The sequence below is a fragment of the Spermophilus citellus genome (assembly GCF_964194105.1).
Source record: "Spermophilus citellus genome assembly, chromosome: 11".
Taxonomy (NCBI): Eukaryota; Metazoa; Chordata; class Mammalia; order Rodentia; family Sciuridae; genus Spermophilus; species Spermophilus citellus.
The window spans coordinates 42,850,000-42,865,814 of record NC_138192.1 but is presented as its reverse complement, the minus strand read 5'-3'; the positions used below and the strand labels follow the sequence as shown (position 1 = coordinate 42,865,814).

Sequence of the window (15,815 nt, the reverse complement as noted above, 5' to 3'; positions counted from 1 at the left end):
ATGAGGTACCACCTTGACCCCAGAGTGTGAACCTGCCAGTGTCTCAATCTCAGACTACCCAGCTTCCAGAACTGCCAGAGAATAAGTTTCTGTTCTTCATAAATTACCCAGTATTGAGTGTTCCATTGTAGCATCATAGAAGGGACTAAGACAGACATGCACATACCTCCACAAAAATCTACCCTGTCTCTGGTAAACAGCGAGTCTACAACCTTTGCCAACCCACTCCTTCAACTCTGGCTTTTACATTTACCTAGACTCAGACCCGACACCTCTTCTCTTCCACAATTTCTACCCATTATACTCTGAATACAGGACCTTAAAAAAAAAAAAAAAAAAAAAAAACAGGCTTAACACCAACTTCTCCACATGTCGGCTCCATTTGCATCAGTAACTAATTTTAACTAATTTAGGTTTGAACTCTTCCATAAATTTGTTGTAGACTGAATGGATCTCCTTATCTTTCCTATTTATAGTAAAATCCCATTTATATATGTCTAAAACCCCAGAAAACTTAAATAAACAGAATTTATAGTCCTATTCAATGGTAATTGATTTTCTCAGTGTTTCTGGGAATACTCCAAGTTCCTAAAAGAACTCTAAATTATCAAAGCAAGATTAACCTACATTCAATGAAGTTTTGAAGATTTTTTTCTTACTCTAATATGATTCACTTAAGAAATTCTTAAATTAGTTCCTACTATATACATAATAATATGCTCAGCATAATGGAGAGACTCCAAATATACTACAAGGTTTGGGACTTGAAAGCAGTTACAATACTCATATGAAAATAAAAGCCAGAACATAAATTACACTTCAACATAACAATAGTTGTACTAATGCCACCCACCAATGAAGATACTTTTTTTTCTGCTGTAATGTGTGATGAAAAACTGGGTCAAATATTGGACTACATTTCCTGAAGAAGAAAAACATTATAAATTATAACTTGGGGGAGTGTTTTTCTGATCAAGGACTTGAAATTAACACACACACACACACATATTCAGTAACATCACACAAAAAAATGCAAGACACTCCAGTAGCAATTTAATGTAATGTAAGAGTCCCCAAAAAGAAATAATAATAATGTAGAAATCATACAATGGGATCCAATGTACTCAAGTGTGCACATAGCACAAAAATAAAACTATAATGTAAACTCTAATGCATTATAAATTTTACTTAATGCCAGCAGTGATAAACACAAGTATATCATTAACCATAGTTTTGCTTGACTTGTTAGATTTGAAAGGGTACTTTGGGGATGACTTTGACGTCCTGAGTCTCTTTTTAAAATGAGCTGATACATTCTTTTCCTCCAGATAAATCTCCCTGTAGAGTGTCCAGGCACTCAGAATTCCTCCCCAACCTTAAAGCTGACTTAAAGTCCCAGTGTGGGTATTTAATAAATGTCTGTGCCTAACGGTTATAGTGGCATTAGTGTGTCCCTTCTCTTTTAAAAGAACTGACTTAACATTTCTCTTCTTCAACACTCCTCACTCTTGAATTCCTTTAAAGTAACAGTGTCTAACCAAATAAAAAAGAGGAGAAAAAAAGTAAATCTGGAGTAAAACCAGAATCTGTAAGAGAAGATCTAAGAATTTAATCGAAACACCCAAGCAGCAATTATTAGATAGGCGACAGTGGTGTTTTATTATCATTAAAGGTGCATCAAAACTCTTCTTACATGACTGCAAAGGCCCTAGCTCACCTTGTCTTTTTCCTGGGCAGGACCCTGAAGAATTCTTGGGGAAGGCAAGATCTATTCCTGAGGCTGGTCATCGAGGGTGGACATTCTGCTCATTTCAACTAGGACTGGATGAATCAGATACAAGGATGGGCAAAACAGACACCAAAGGTGCACCGAGCCACAGGAAGGAGAAACACACAATGTGTTTCAAGGACAAGTGTAGCCACCCCAGATCTATGCAAGGACACTAACAGAAAATGTTAGAAAACTAAGCATGAGACCTCCAGATGACAGTCTAGATAATACAGTGTCTAACCAAATAAATCTGATGACAGATTTGAAGCAGGAAATTAAGGAACAATGAAGAGGATGCAACCAAAGAAATGCAGAACTACTCAAACGGGTTGGCAGGTGTCCTTATAAAGACAATTTCATCAGTAACACTGTCAACCAGAGTATTCTACAAGCCCAAAGTATATCCTTTGTTCTCTCCACACTCTTGATTACTAAACACTGGGTGCTCACCAGGCATCTGTGTCTAAGCACATGACCATCTTTATGCATCCCTTCAAAACATTGCCCCTTTACACATTTTGATGTCAACGCTCTCCAGGAAGAGAAATATGACTACACCGGCAACATTTCCCCATAGAGTTAATAGGGTATCAGCCATAAAACACTTCTATTTTATGTTAATAAGTTCTAATGAAATTTCCCTTTACTCACCCATGTATTGTTCAATTTCCAAAGGCTAATCGACCAATTTAAACTCTACTTTGGAGTTATGCTTTATTGGCAAAATTTTACATTTTAATCTTTTTCAGTTCACATTTATTTCAAAATGACCTGTTTCCCTTGTGTAAATCCTCAGTAGTTATTTTTGGCAACTTTAAAAGGAAAATCAAAATGGCAGGATCATGGAGACTTTGCCAATCCATTCTTGGCTCCTTTTATATACTAAGATTTTTCTTTTAATAATCATAATTAAGATTGGAAAGTGTCCATTAGATTTGACAACTGGAAAATAATTTGTGACTCTGGAAAGAACTACGTCAGTTGGAGAAGTGGGGGCAGAATCCTGAGTGGGTGATAAGAAGGGGGAGCACAAAGATGAGATTGTACTTTCAAAAGCTAGAATTTTAAAAAGTCAACACAAGATGAGAATATAACTGGAAAGAGTATCCCCCTGGTTTTAAATGGGGAAGACTTGAGCTTGCATGTACTATGCATGAACTCCTGACAGTACGTTATAAACAGCATTAACTTTCACTACACCATTCACTGTTTCATTTCTCTCCTCTTTGTTTTTGCTCTTGTTCATAAAGTTTCTCTAAAGTCAAGACAATACATAATCTAACTAGATTGTACAAATTCCTCCCACCTTTGCAACTGTCTACATCTCTGGAGCACTATGCTATCTTTCCCTCCATCCATTTTAATCATTCCATTTGTTAATTTCAATCAAATAATATTTCTAAACATGTCCAATCCCAACAGCTGCTTTTTTTCAATTTCAGTTAAATTTTCTGCTTCCTCTTCTCTATTTTCCTTCATCTCTCATCTTGAATTCTCTTTCCTATCATTCAAATAGGTGTACATTTCCTTATTTTTTTTTGGGGGGGGGGGCGTGTACCTGTACATGTATGCCCTACTAAATTTCCATTATTCTATTTTCACTTCCTCAGGCATCACAGCATGAATGACTTCATACTATTTTGAGCATCTCAGTTTTCAGTTGTTGGGGCTGAACGACTATGTTGCCATACCAGGTGCTTTTATCTTGTAGGCACTCACCATCCATTTATGATTGCCAACCTATTGCCAAATTAATGGATAATTCTGTACCTGGGTACACTTCCCTGTCACACTCTGACACACCTGGACAAAATTGTTTACTTTAGATTATGAAGTTTTGGGTCTCACTTATTTACACTGTGAGCATCACAAGTTTTCAAAACAGAGTTTGAGAATGCTATTAAGTTTTATGTGGACCAATAAACTATTCTGCTTGCATTACCAGGTTACAGAGGAGTATTCTTATCATTGTTGTTTTTAATTAATCTTTTTTTATTTATTTTTTTTTATTTTATTGTTGGTCATTCAAAACATTACAAAGTTCTTAATATATCATATTTCACAATTTGATTCAAGTAAAGAGTTTTCTTAAGCCATCAGCTTCAAACACTGTGCAATAAGATTTTATATTAAAGAGGATATCAATAATCAGATTGAAAGAATAACATAAGTAGTCTAGAATCAAAAATAATGTCAAGAAAATTGTAGCAAAAACAAATAGATACACAGGGAGACCAGTTCCTTCCTTCTCATCCTGGATCTACTCATCTATAAAATCCCACAGATGCAATTTGTATCTCTGAAGCATCCTTGCCATTTCCTTCCTACCTCCACACAAGCCCCATAAAAATTCTATAAGTGCATGGCCAATTTTCAAGTGCTGCCATATACCCCAACTAGGCCAAGCATAATATATGACACACTGTAGACAAATAGTACATAATCATTGGCTAAATTTTGCTTGAGGAACCCAATAGGCTAAGAAGAATTATTTCAATCTATCAAAGGGCACTGAAGTCTTTGCATGTAAAATGCCAAAGAAATGTCTTCCCTGTGATCTAGTCTCCTCACTGCATCCACTTTTGTAACCAGCTCAAATGGCCCAAATGGTAGCACAGCCGGCTAGAGGCCCTTAACTGAATAGTCCAAGAGGGCTCCAGCTCTGCAGGTTACATAGCTTTACTAATTTTTAGTGGTTGTCCTGGAAGTGTTTGGCAGTGGATTCTTCAACAGACATTGAGAGCCCAGTTCGGGTTCTTCAGCCTCTAAACAAACAAACAAAAAAATTTATATTGAAGAAGTCCATGACTCAGTTTAAATCAAAGTATGATATTGGCATTTTGAAAAAGAGATCCATCTCCACATACTGCCTTTAGGTGAACATATTTTTTTTTCCTTAGTGCAGCTGAGCTGTTAGAAGTCAATAGAGTCAGCAAAGCTGATCTGGTCAGAGGAGCACAAAAGGGATTGAGACTAGACTTTATTCCTCTTCTTTATTTAAAATGCAAATTTAATGTAAATGATCCCATTATAAATAATAGCACTGTAGCTATACTTTAATTAATATGTGTAAATAAAACCAACATACCCCTTTCATTTATTTCAGCACATAGCTATGTATAGTTACTCTCTTCAAGGTGATGAGGATCCAAATAAGATTAAGACATACTATCTGCTCTTATGGAGCTCCTACTTGGAAAGATAGACATATATAAACAAAGTGATTTGGTTTTGCTATGGGCAGAGGATGTGTATGTCCCATCTCCCCAGGTAGGCTGTAATTTCTAGAAATTGGGCTGGTATCTTATACTAACTTTTATTTACTCTGTGCCATGAACACAGCAGGTGATCAATAAATAATCTTTGAATTTATTCATATAGCTTACAAGCACATCATTTACTTTACATTAATTTACCTTGCTGTGTGCAAATTGCTTAATTATATTAAAAAAACTAAAAGTAGTAACTGGAAATATATTATGTCTACAAGCATTATGTTTTAATTCCAAATGAAATATCTAATAATAATGCACATAATATTAGATGACACATTCATAGACTCTGTCTACACAAGAAAATTCCTCCCTGTGAAGTTTAGAATTTTTCTAACAGAAGCCTTGTTCTTAATAGTCTTTTTTAAACAATTAAAGTCAGATTTATGCTATGTATGTAATATGCCCCCCACACCGAAAGATTTGAAATTATTAAAATGTTTCACAGATATAGTTTCACATATAGTTTGATAGATGTTGCACTCACAAAGGAAATACAGGATTTTTTTTACATGTTCCACACAATGAAAATCATGTCACATTCTGTTTTTTCAATTGAAGCATGTCACAGCCCAGAGGGTCGGTTACTGTCAGAAATTCAACTTGAAAAAAGCCCTTCAGATCACTGAGAAGAATGCAACCTGCCAGGAAACGAACAACCCTACCAAAAAATTACTACAATTTGATCAGAAATATCACTTTGGTGGGCCACATGTAATTCCTGACTACAGGGCATTAGGTGCAAATTAGAAAATCTGGTTAGGAAAAATAAACTTTTAAGACTAACCTTTCTCATGCCTCAAAGAGATAAACAGATCCTAATCTATGCCCATTTCATATGCAGCTGGGTACACATATACTACAACTCATAAAAACAAAAAACGACAAAAAGAAACAGATTCTTTAGCCTGGAAACAAGATGGGCAAGGTGATTTGGTGATGTAACATGTATATATAATGGTGAAGTGAATGAAAGCCAGATGTGCTCAGTCTTCACCAATGAAAGGTATAGGAGATTCAGTTGTTTTTACAGATGAGATATAAAGGAACCTTATCTTATAGGTTTAAAGTAAATGTGTTCCGAAAGAAGTCATGGAAGTGTTTTAAGCATTTTTCTAATATATTATTTGTGTGGATATTTAAGGGAAAACTTAATAGAATGGTCTTGCCTATGCAGCAACTGATGGTATATCCATTAGAAGAAAACATGGCAGTTAACAGGCTGGCAAGAGAAAGGGACTGTCAGTAGCATGGGTTCTGGGCATATCCAGTATGTTGGCCAGGAGTGGCTATTGAGCAATTAGAACATGACTAGTCTGAACCAAGATGTTCTTCCAATAAGTAATAAAATACAGACTGGATTTAATGCTTGGTACATGCAAGATCTAAAGCAGCACATTAATAACTTTTCATAATCAGTACATGTTGAAATGAAAAATTCTAGATATATTAATAAAATTATAATCAACAAAATATATTAATAAAAAATTTCAATGCTTGTTTTCTTCCTCCAATGTGGCTACTAAAAAATGTAAGAGTGAATTTGGGAAATGTATTTGTGGCTTGCATTTATACTTCATTTCAATAGTGCTGCTCTAGAACAAGACTGCCTACGTGTAAATCCTGACCTAGGGTAAGTTACTTACTAATATGATGTGGGAAAATAATCGTAATACAACCAGCCTCACACGTTTTTTTGAGAGGAATTCATAAATCAGTACATGAAGAGCAGTGTTTGGCATACAGTATGTGCTCAATAAATCTTCAATGCATGTGTCCACTCTGCAAATATCTTGACATGTAGTTGCTCATCCTCTGCTTGAATACACTCAGAGATGGGAAACTCACATTTCCTTGAGACAGCCTATCACACTTCCAGACAGTTCTGAATGTGAAAAAGTTCATTCCTGGAATGAGTAAAAAAAAAAATCTCTTTGCAACTCTTCTGCACTTCTTTATATATATGATTTTGCCAGAGGCAAAAAAGAAACTGGTCATATTCCAACAGCATATTTCTATAAAAATTAAGAGGCATTGATATTGTTAATGGGTTTATTATACATTCCATGGAATTTCACATCAGGAGATCTCATACTTCTAAGAGATCTTTAAAACTATGATTTGTCATGCATGCTTAACCACAGAACAGTTCTTCTAAGTTGTCCCCTTTGACCAAGGACATCTTCCATCAGAATACACACAAAGAAAACAGACAAGGGCCAAAATCTCAGGAATAACCAAGGCCACTGTTCATCCACACCCACCCACATCTGAAAAATTATTTTCCCTCTTTTCTCCTCTTTCTGCTAATTTCAAAGCTAAGGCTTTGAACACTTGTCAAAAATAGTTCCCTCTTAATGATAAACCATTAATCAAAAGGAATATGGTGTACATTTTCTATTTCCTGAATTTTCCAATGGTTCCTCCAGAAGTCAACATTTTTATATGTGAACATCTTAAGCTCTTTACAACTCTAAGATATAATCTTCACACACAAGGTCTGTGCCAAAACCAAACACAGCCTTTCCCCATATCTCCAAATGACACTTCCACCTCCAGGTAGAAGTGATTCAGCAATACTCTTTCCATCAGCCACCTCCAATGTTTGCAGAGACTCTGGCAGCTGGTGAGTATATGCACTCATTCATTTTGAAGAAATTCCTGCAGAGGTCAAGACTGAACTTGTTGCCCAAACTTTAGACTCTAGAGTAGCCTAGTGAATCAGTACATGAATAATCCTTGTAGGCCAATAAACTAGGGTGCAAATCATGATTCTGTGGTTTTCAAGTTGTACCGGCATTAGACAAAGTATACAGTCCCTCAGCCTCTGTTTTCTAGCATTTAAAAAAAAATGGGACTAAATAACAATACCCTCTTTGCAACATTATGAGGATTAGACAAAGCAATTCTAATGCACTTAGCCTGGTGTACATCCTGTACTTATGAATCCTCAAATGGCTAATGTCATCCTGTCCCAATTCTCTATCACATTTTCCCCTCCAAATTCTCAGTAGAGAATAGTGCCTTTTCCCACTCAAAGTCTTAACCATCAGAACTCTACAAGTAGATGCTAAAGAAAACAGACTCAACATTAAAATTAGAATTTACCACCTCAGTTATTTAGCCAAAGACAGCGCTTTGCAAACTGGTATGATCAGAGAAAGCCCAGTGGAAGTATAATTAAAACTGGATCTTGACTAATGGGAAAACTTTGGATAACTAGGGACAGAGGGAGTGTGAATCTTGTGGGTGACTTGAAGGAGACAGGCCTGAGAGAATACAGAATGAGATACAAAATTCATGAGTGGCATGAGTTAAACTTAGATGGGATGTGGAATACTATTTTTTCTGTTCAAGAAGCATACTTTGTGCTTTTTTCAGGGCCTATCTAACAATGTTTTAGTTTTAGCCACAAGAGATCCAGAAGAAAGCATCCAATTATTTCCCTTGGTCCTCAAAGTCATCAATATCCCTAGCTTCTCTGTGATCAGCCAGACATATTTCAGTTCAGGGAATGCGTCAATTCAGGTCAAATGAAGCCCCATTAGCAATACTGAATCAAAGCAATGAATGAAAGTCAATATGAAATAAATTATCTAAGACTGAAAATGGAGGAGGTGGAAAAAATAATTATGTTTTCTAAAAGAAAAGCATTGTTAAATTATTCTTGTATACATACATTTTTTTCTGAGACAGATGTGAGGCAGAAGGACTTAACGTTTTGACAGATGATCTGGGTTAGAAATTTAGCTCTGCCCCTAAGAATATTCTTGTTTTACATTTTAGCATTCTTATTTTACGTTTTCCAAGAAAGCAAATTAATTTGAAAGTAGAGTGGCTTTATATGAATTGAAAATCAGTTGAAAGAGGTTTCAATATCCTTGGGCTCTTAGGTAATGTAAATATATGCAATAGAATAACAATATTTAAGTATTGTGATGGATACATGTATTAGAAAACACTAAAATGTAAATGTAAACAAATTTCAAGTTAAACTATGCACAATGCCAATGGTTACATTTATAAGTAAAAATACCAAGGGATAATATTAAAAATATTTGCCAACTGGTAGTGTCAGGCACAAACCAATTAGAAGATTCTGACAATATCCCTGGAGCAGGACCCAAGGCTCCATTGTCATGCCAAGTGAGTTAACATTCTTAGTGACTATATCAAGAAGTGGCCAAATGGTGTTCTGTAGGACACCCAGGAAATGGCATCTATGGCAGGTGGGGAGGGTGGGAGTTCAGAGAGTACCCATTTACCTACTAGCACAGAAATACTTCAATATTTTTACATCCTGTAAGGCTGTATCAATGCACACTGGCCAAATCTCCCTGAATATGTCTAACGTAAGCACAAAAGGTAGAAATCAATAGAAGAGAGCCCAGAAGCAAATTCTGCGAGAGATTACTGCAAGTCTTAATCTTACTATAATTAAATCTTTCATTTATGCATACTCCATGGTTTACTTTTTAAAATAACCATTTGAAAGAACACAAAATTAAAATATGCATTACTACACAACTACAGTCTAAGACCAAGGTAATCCTGCCTAACTGCCATGAAGTCTAGAGCTTTCTTCAACATTGTGATTCCTCTGGAAGTAATGAACTGTTTGCTAACATAACACTTGGGCACAAATCTGCAGCAATTCTCATGCAGGCAAGTGGAACAGAGCAACAAGCTTCTTACCACTCAAGGAACTGAAGAATTGTTTGTGCATTAGTTACGTAGGATTCTGTTTTTAGCTACAGCACATTTAATTATAAGAGATTCACAATTAAAATATGCCTAGAGAGGCAAAATCAAAAGATGCATCATGGCCCTTGCTGCAAAAAGAAAAAAAAAAAAAGTTCAAAAATGATAGCCTACTGTTCCATACGGGAAACATTTCCATGTTTTCACCAATTCCCCACATCTAGGTTAATGTATAATCTATTCTGCTATAAACACCTCTTTTTTAAACTTCCAAAAATTCTAGATTTCCACATTTATAGCAAAAAGTTGTGCTTTTGGAACATGTTGTGAAAATACATAATGACCAAAAAAGTCATACAAATTTCATAATGCTTTCAAATGTCTCTATTCATACCAGCATATTTACACTTTTAAAATATATAGCTCTACTGTGTACCAGATGATTTAATTGTTTAACTCCTCCCCTCCTGCAATAACCCTGGCATGCACACTGCGAAACTCTATTCTATAATACCTCTAGAGTTGGTTTCATAATTTCACCAAAAGGTATGAAGTAACTAAATTTCATTAATATTCTATTTCCCTCTCAAACGCTTGATCTAGTAGCGATAGAATGCTCATTAGAAATCACAGTAGATTATAAAGCAGAAAAATAACTACGTGAACATATTTTGCATGAATGGTCCTCTCCTGGAATCATGACTCAAAATGAAAGCATGAGCCTAGGAGTTCCATGACCACAACTCCTATTTCCTTCTTCCTCAAGAGGTACAAACAAGCTGACCAGGGAACTATACTCAATACCCCTCATTTCATCAATAGTCACTGTTTACTATTCATAATTATTCACTGTTATTTTCCCACTAAAACCATCAACAAGATAATCTCAATTAATGGAGAAGTTTTAAAGGGTGAATAAAATGTTTATCTTAAAGCAAGGGTGCCAATGATTTCAGATCTGCAAAACCAGAGTCCTATGAAACTGACAATAGTAGATTTCTAGAATTAAAAGTGGAGTTTAAAAAAAAAAGTCCTCCTACTTTCACAGGTTTAATGTGTTAATTATCACTTAGATATTAATCCTGTTAACAGCTCTAAATTAAGGACCTGTGGTATATTTAGGAAGCTGCCTGGTGGTGAAGTGATTACAGCTGCTTCTCTTGGAGTTATACATAGGAAATCTCTTCTTTTGAAAACATAAAGCATTTATGCAACCCATACTGAAAAATCCAAAATCACATCTAAGGAGCTCATATAAATAGTTTTTGATACTGTAATACCCCTACTCTTTTTATTCAAAGATTACCCTTTACACTTCATTTGTGGAGTGTCTCAAAAGCTTTGATTTTCATGGTGCTGTTCTTTTCCCTTACCAACTAGTATAGTTGTCACTGCTTGGAATTCTTTAATCTGTTTATTTTAATCATATATATTTGTCATTTTGACTGTTGACTCAATAGGACCAGTCAACTATTCTTCATCTTTCTATTCAAACTTCTGAAAATCAGTGTTATTATTTTAATGCCTAATCTTTACAAAGGTGTGCAGAACAGCAAAACTGCAGATTGGGCAAGATTGTTTTTCTCTGAAAGAAGCACATGACTTCAGTCTCAACTTGTGAAGTGTAATTAAAATGAGCCGACATGCCTTAGAATTTGTCTTGTTTGGACACTCCTCTTCTGTTAATTTAACTCCAATCTTTTCATTCTGCTTCTGTAGTCTGTGATTTAAAGACAAACTTTTTTTAACAGATGCTAATAAAACAATTATTCCTCCAGAAATAGGATCTGCAGCAAGTAGACGAAGACCTTAATAGCCTTTCTGATGAGCATTTTAGCAGTACCACTTTTCTATCTCTTTCTCTTAAAAGGAACACTCAACAGAGAACAGTATGGTACATCTAGTTACCAGTGTATTAATGTCAGTCCTTGAACAGTAGAGTTTGGGTTTATATGGTTTTCATAATCAGTAATCATTTACTATCTAATAGTGTTCCTGTTTCTCAGCCTTTCAACTCTTTAACAAGCAACAATTTTGATTAAAACATGGTGGGGGATTGAGAAACATCAGAAATATCACTTCTCAACTATCGATTTACTATTAAGGTATATATAAAGTGAACCCCCTGTGTTAAGAACCCTCAAATAGACTATTGAAATCTACCAGCAGTAGCAGTCCTTTCCCGGACCACACATCTCCAAGTTCTTACCATGGATTAATCTCCAATCTTCAGAAACCTGAATGGCTTCCAAGGGTGTCTATGGTAATATGACCATTTTTTTTTTAAATTAACAATTACATCCACAACTCTGTGGAAATAATTATGTTGTTACAGGGTCAAAAGAATCGTCTTTATAATTTTACTTAAATTTGCATAAAAAAGTTTCCAGTCCTTCACTCCCAGCAGATAGGTTTAAAACAAACAACAACAACAACAACAAGCCAGGAAGGTAAATGTCAATTACAGGGAATTTACTCCCCTGGCTCATCTACCCAAGGAAAACAGAGAACCGGTCACATTAAGTTTTAAAAGAAGATTCCTGTTATTAATGGCACTGAGGTTTAAAAACAGCAACGCATCAAAGTGAAGCCTCAAGACAGGGAATTTAGATAGCTTTTAGCCCACAAAGGCATGAGCATTCACTCACCACTGAACAGGATCTCTTGATTTGGTTAGTAACATCCTAAGTGGCTCTCAGGAAGCCTTAACCAGCAGCTAAGTATGGTCAAAAACACAAAAAGACTTCCCTGGAGATCACCTCCCCCCAGTTATCCAACAAACCCAGATGGTCTCAACACTGTCAGGGGAATAAGTATATCACTTTGACACCCAAAGTTTGCCTGCTAAAAGGAAACTCCAGATACACACTACACACACACACACACACACCCCACAACCTGATTGGTGTGACCCTTGCCTGTCTGTCTGGATTGCCATTTCCATAATAACAGAGCACTCACAGATGTACTGGAAAGCCAGGCAGGCTCTTTACCAGATTGTTATTTATAAGATTACCAGTACACTTGAAGGTGGGAAACTGCAGGCTACCAGCAGACCACCCTGGCAATAAATAGAGCACTCCAATGAACACTGGAATCCTCCCTAGACCATGCCAAAACCCCACAATCTCCACCTTCCTGTACACAATTGAATCGCAAGAGCTCTTAAGGGATGTTTAGGGTTCAGGTATTCCAAAAAGAAAAAAAAAATACTATTAGATCATCTGTCCCTCCCTTTAAATAAAGTTTTTTTTCTTCTTGTATTTAAAGAGAGCCAGAGAGCTTAATGTTCCTGTCCCCAACACACACACACACACACACACACACACACACACACACACCACTCCAAGCTTCCCAACTTCAATAGTCAAAACATACAGACGCCTAAAAAAGGGAGATTTCATTTTCATATTCAAATAACTTTAATACGGTGGAACATACAGCATGAAAGGTGACAGGTGCAGATGGGTGGTGCTCTTGAAAATATGCTTGTCCTCCTTGCCTCTCTCTCACACGCCCCATTCCCCGTTTTTTCTTGATAAATAACAGGCTGTCACATCGAACCCGCAAGTCCCATTCACCCTCGACCCCACACGGACATGGAAATGTAAACTGTTGCTACAGCCTCCTAACACTCTGCAGATAAATCAGAGGAAGCTACAAAACTTCTTGGCTTGCTCAGCTATCCTCCAGGGCCACTGAACGCCCACGCGCAGATTTCGCAGTCAGCGCTATGGAAAGGGATCCCCTCAATCAACCTGTTCGCAAAGCCCACAGAACTCCCCGCCCTCGATCTTCGGCTCCTAGGCTCCCGGCGCTGGATGGGGAACACGGCTCCCTTTATGGGCACCCTCCAAAGCAAGCTAGAGGTGGAGTGAACAGAGCTCTGTCGCCCCCATCCCATCGCTAATCCTACTGCCTGAGGTCGGTTCCCAAGCTGCGCGCGGGGGTGTCCCAGTCTGCCCAGCCAGCCCGCTGAAGGGATCCCGCACGCTGCGCCCTAGGTAGCCTTCCTTTCCGCAGATCCAAGCCAGAGGCGTCCAAGAAGCTCCGCTTCCAAGTTCCCGCTCTGGCAGGCAAGAAGGAGCGAGGGAGGCAGCCGGGTGAGGAAAGAGCAAAGTCTGTGCTGGTAGCGCGCCCCCAACCCCGGGCGCTGTCACCTCACGCCCCCGCTGGCCGGCCAAGTGGACCCGGCATCCCCAGCTCTGGGCGCAGCGCGGCCGCACTCACCCGCCTCGCCCTAGCCGCAGCCGCAGCCTCTGGGAGCCGCCGAGCCCCAAGCTTCTCGAGTGCAAGAAAGATGGTGGTGTGTGTCGGGAGACCACCCATTCCAGCGTCTGGCAACCCGGCGGCGACTCTGGCTCCTCAGCACTGGAGGAGGAGGAAGAAGAGGAGGAAGGAAGGAACGGCGCAGTCGGACGCCATCTGCTGTACACCTCTGTGCAGCCATTGGCTGCCTGGTGCGTCCCTGGGAGCCGCGGGGCGCGGGGCCGCGGGGAGCCACCTTGCGCCTCGCCTCCCCCAGCAGCTGCTCCCCGCGCCCCTCCCTTCTCTCTCCTCCCAGCCGCCTGGTCCTCCTCCCCTCCCTCCAGCAGCGTACCCGCCTGACCCTCGACTTAGCCCGCTCCTTCTGGCGAGCAGCAGCGGATGCATTAGCCGCAACCTAGCCTCCTCTGCTCCCCGCAACTGTTTTCCGCAACTTTAAAGCTTCGGGGTGCAGATATGGTCTGAGTGAGACTCTCCAGCTGGGTTGAGCCCCGGGTACCCAACCCGCTGAGCGCTGCGGAGAAGAGCGAGCGCTTTGCTCCTCCAGATTTCGCGAAATGATGGGAGAAAAAGAGGAAGAGAGTCCGGTTGCTCTTGGCCCCCACTTATAACTCACCCTAACAGTCCCGAAAGCCAACGTTCAGAGATAAAGCACACTCTCACTGAGCCATCCCGCACAGTCCGAATGTCCCAGTGTTCCTCTGCAGTCCCCAGGCAGGAGAGGGCTTCAGGGTTACTAGGAAAATGACAAAAGAAGGTCCTAGCAGGATATGTAGGCGAGAGAAAGAGAAGGGGAAAAAAGATGAAGAAGAAGAATATACATCAAGGGCCTCTCTAGGGAAACGCCAGGAACTGGGTCCGCACCTGCCTGAATATCCCTGGTTGAGAGGTTCCCAGCGGTTGTCAACCCACCTCAACCAGAGCCTCAGAAAATCTCTAGCTCTGGGGCATCTTGTCTAAAGGATTTGCAGTCCGGGGCGGGGGGCGGGGGTAATCCTGGGGAAGCTGCCGGGATGCCAGGCAAGAGAGCCTTCCCCAGCCAAGTAGGGACACCTGAGACAGCCCAGGAGCTGGAAAGTCAGAGTGCACCCAGGTGAGGCAGGAGTGCAGAGCAAAGAGCACGTGGGTAGGCGAGGAGCAGAGGCACAGCTGAAAGTCGTTTGCCTACTCAGACACTTGTTTCAAACCCTCCTGGTTTTTGACACCTTTGATCCAGGGAACTTCTTAAGCTTGTTCAGAGAGATGAAGTTGCTTCAAAAGGGAGAAGGGGAAAAAAAGCATGAGGACTACTATTGCCAATTACTGGATATTTTGCCTGTCATCTCTGTTTAAATGTGTGAGCCCAGCGACAGCAGGGACTGTATCTTTTCTGTTTTATCCAATGCCTGGCACACCATGGGTGCTTAAAGAGAAGCAAAATAATAATGATAAAATTAAAGCTTGATGTCATAGCACAAATTAGATTAAAGAGATAAATAGAGCAGACAGGATCTGTCAGGGGGGAGGAGGGGGGACAAATCAAAAGAATATAAGTGGCATTGTAAAGGGAAACGTGAATACTTTGGTGAGGAGCTTCAACCCAGCTTGCAGTGGGACAGCTTCTGAAAGTGGGAAAGCCTGACTACTTTAGGCGCAATCATTTTCCCAAGGAGCGCTACTGTCACATTCTAGTTTATGCTTTTCTTTCTGATATCATTGTCTTAAAAATATATCAACTATTATCTAGACCCCAGAATATTTCCCCAGATTCAAGACCATGATTTGTTACTCCTGAGAGGTAAAATGTCAGTCCTGTGAGCCAGGCG

General features: G+C 39.2%; 1 protein-coding gene across 1 annotated transcript in view; it reads right to left on the bottom strand.

Moving 5' to 3' along the window:
* THSD7B (thrombospondin type 1 domain containing 7B) overlaps positions 1-14,261 on the bottom strand; it is a gene marked incomplete at its 3' end in the record, with an annotated part of 851,308 nt that extends 837,047 nt beyond the window's left edge. Inside the window, exon 1 of the mRNA XM_081262010.1 lies at positions 13,975-14,261. The remainder of the gene's footprint in view (positions 1-13,974) is intronic.
* Between the last annotated feature and the right edge of the window lie 1,554 nt (positions 14,262-15,815).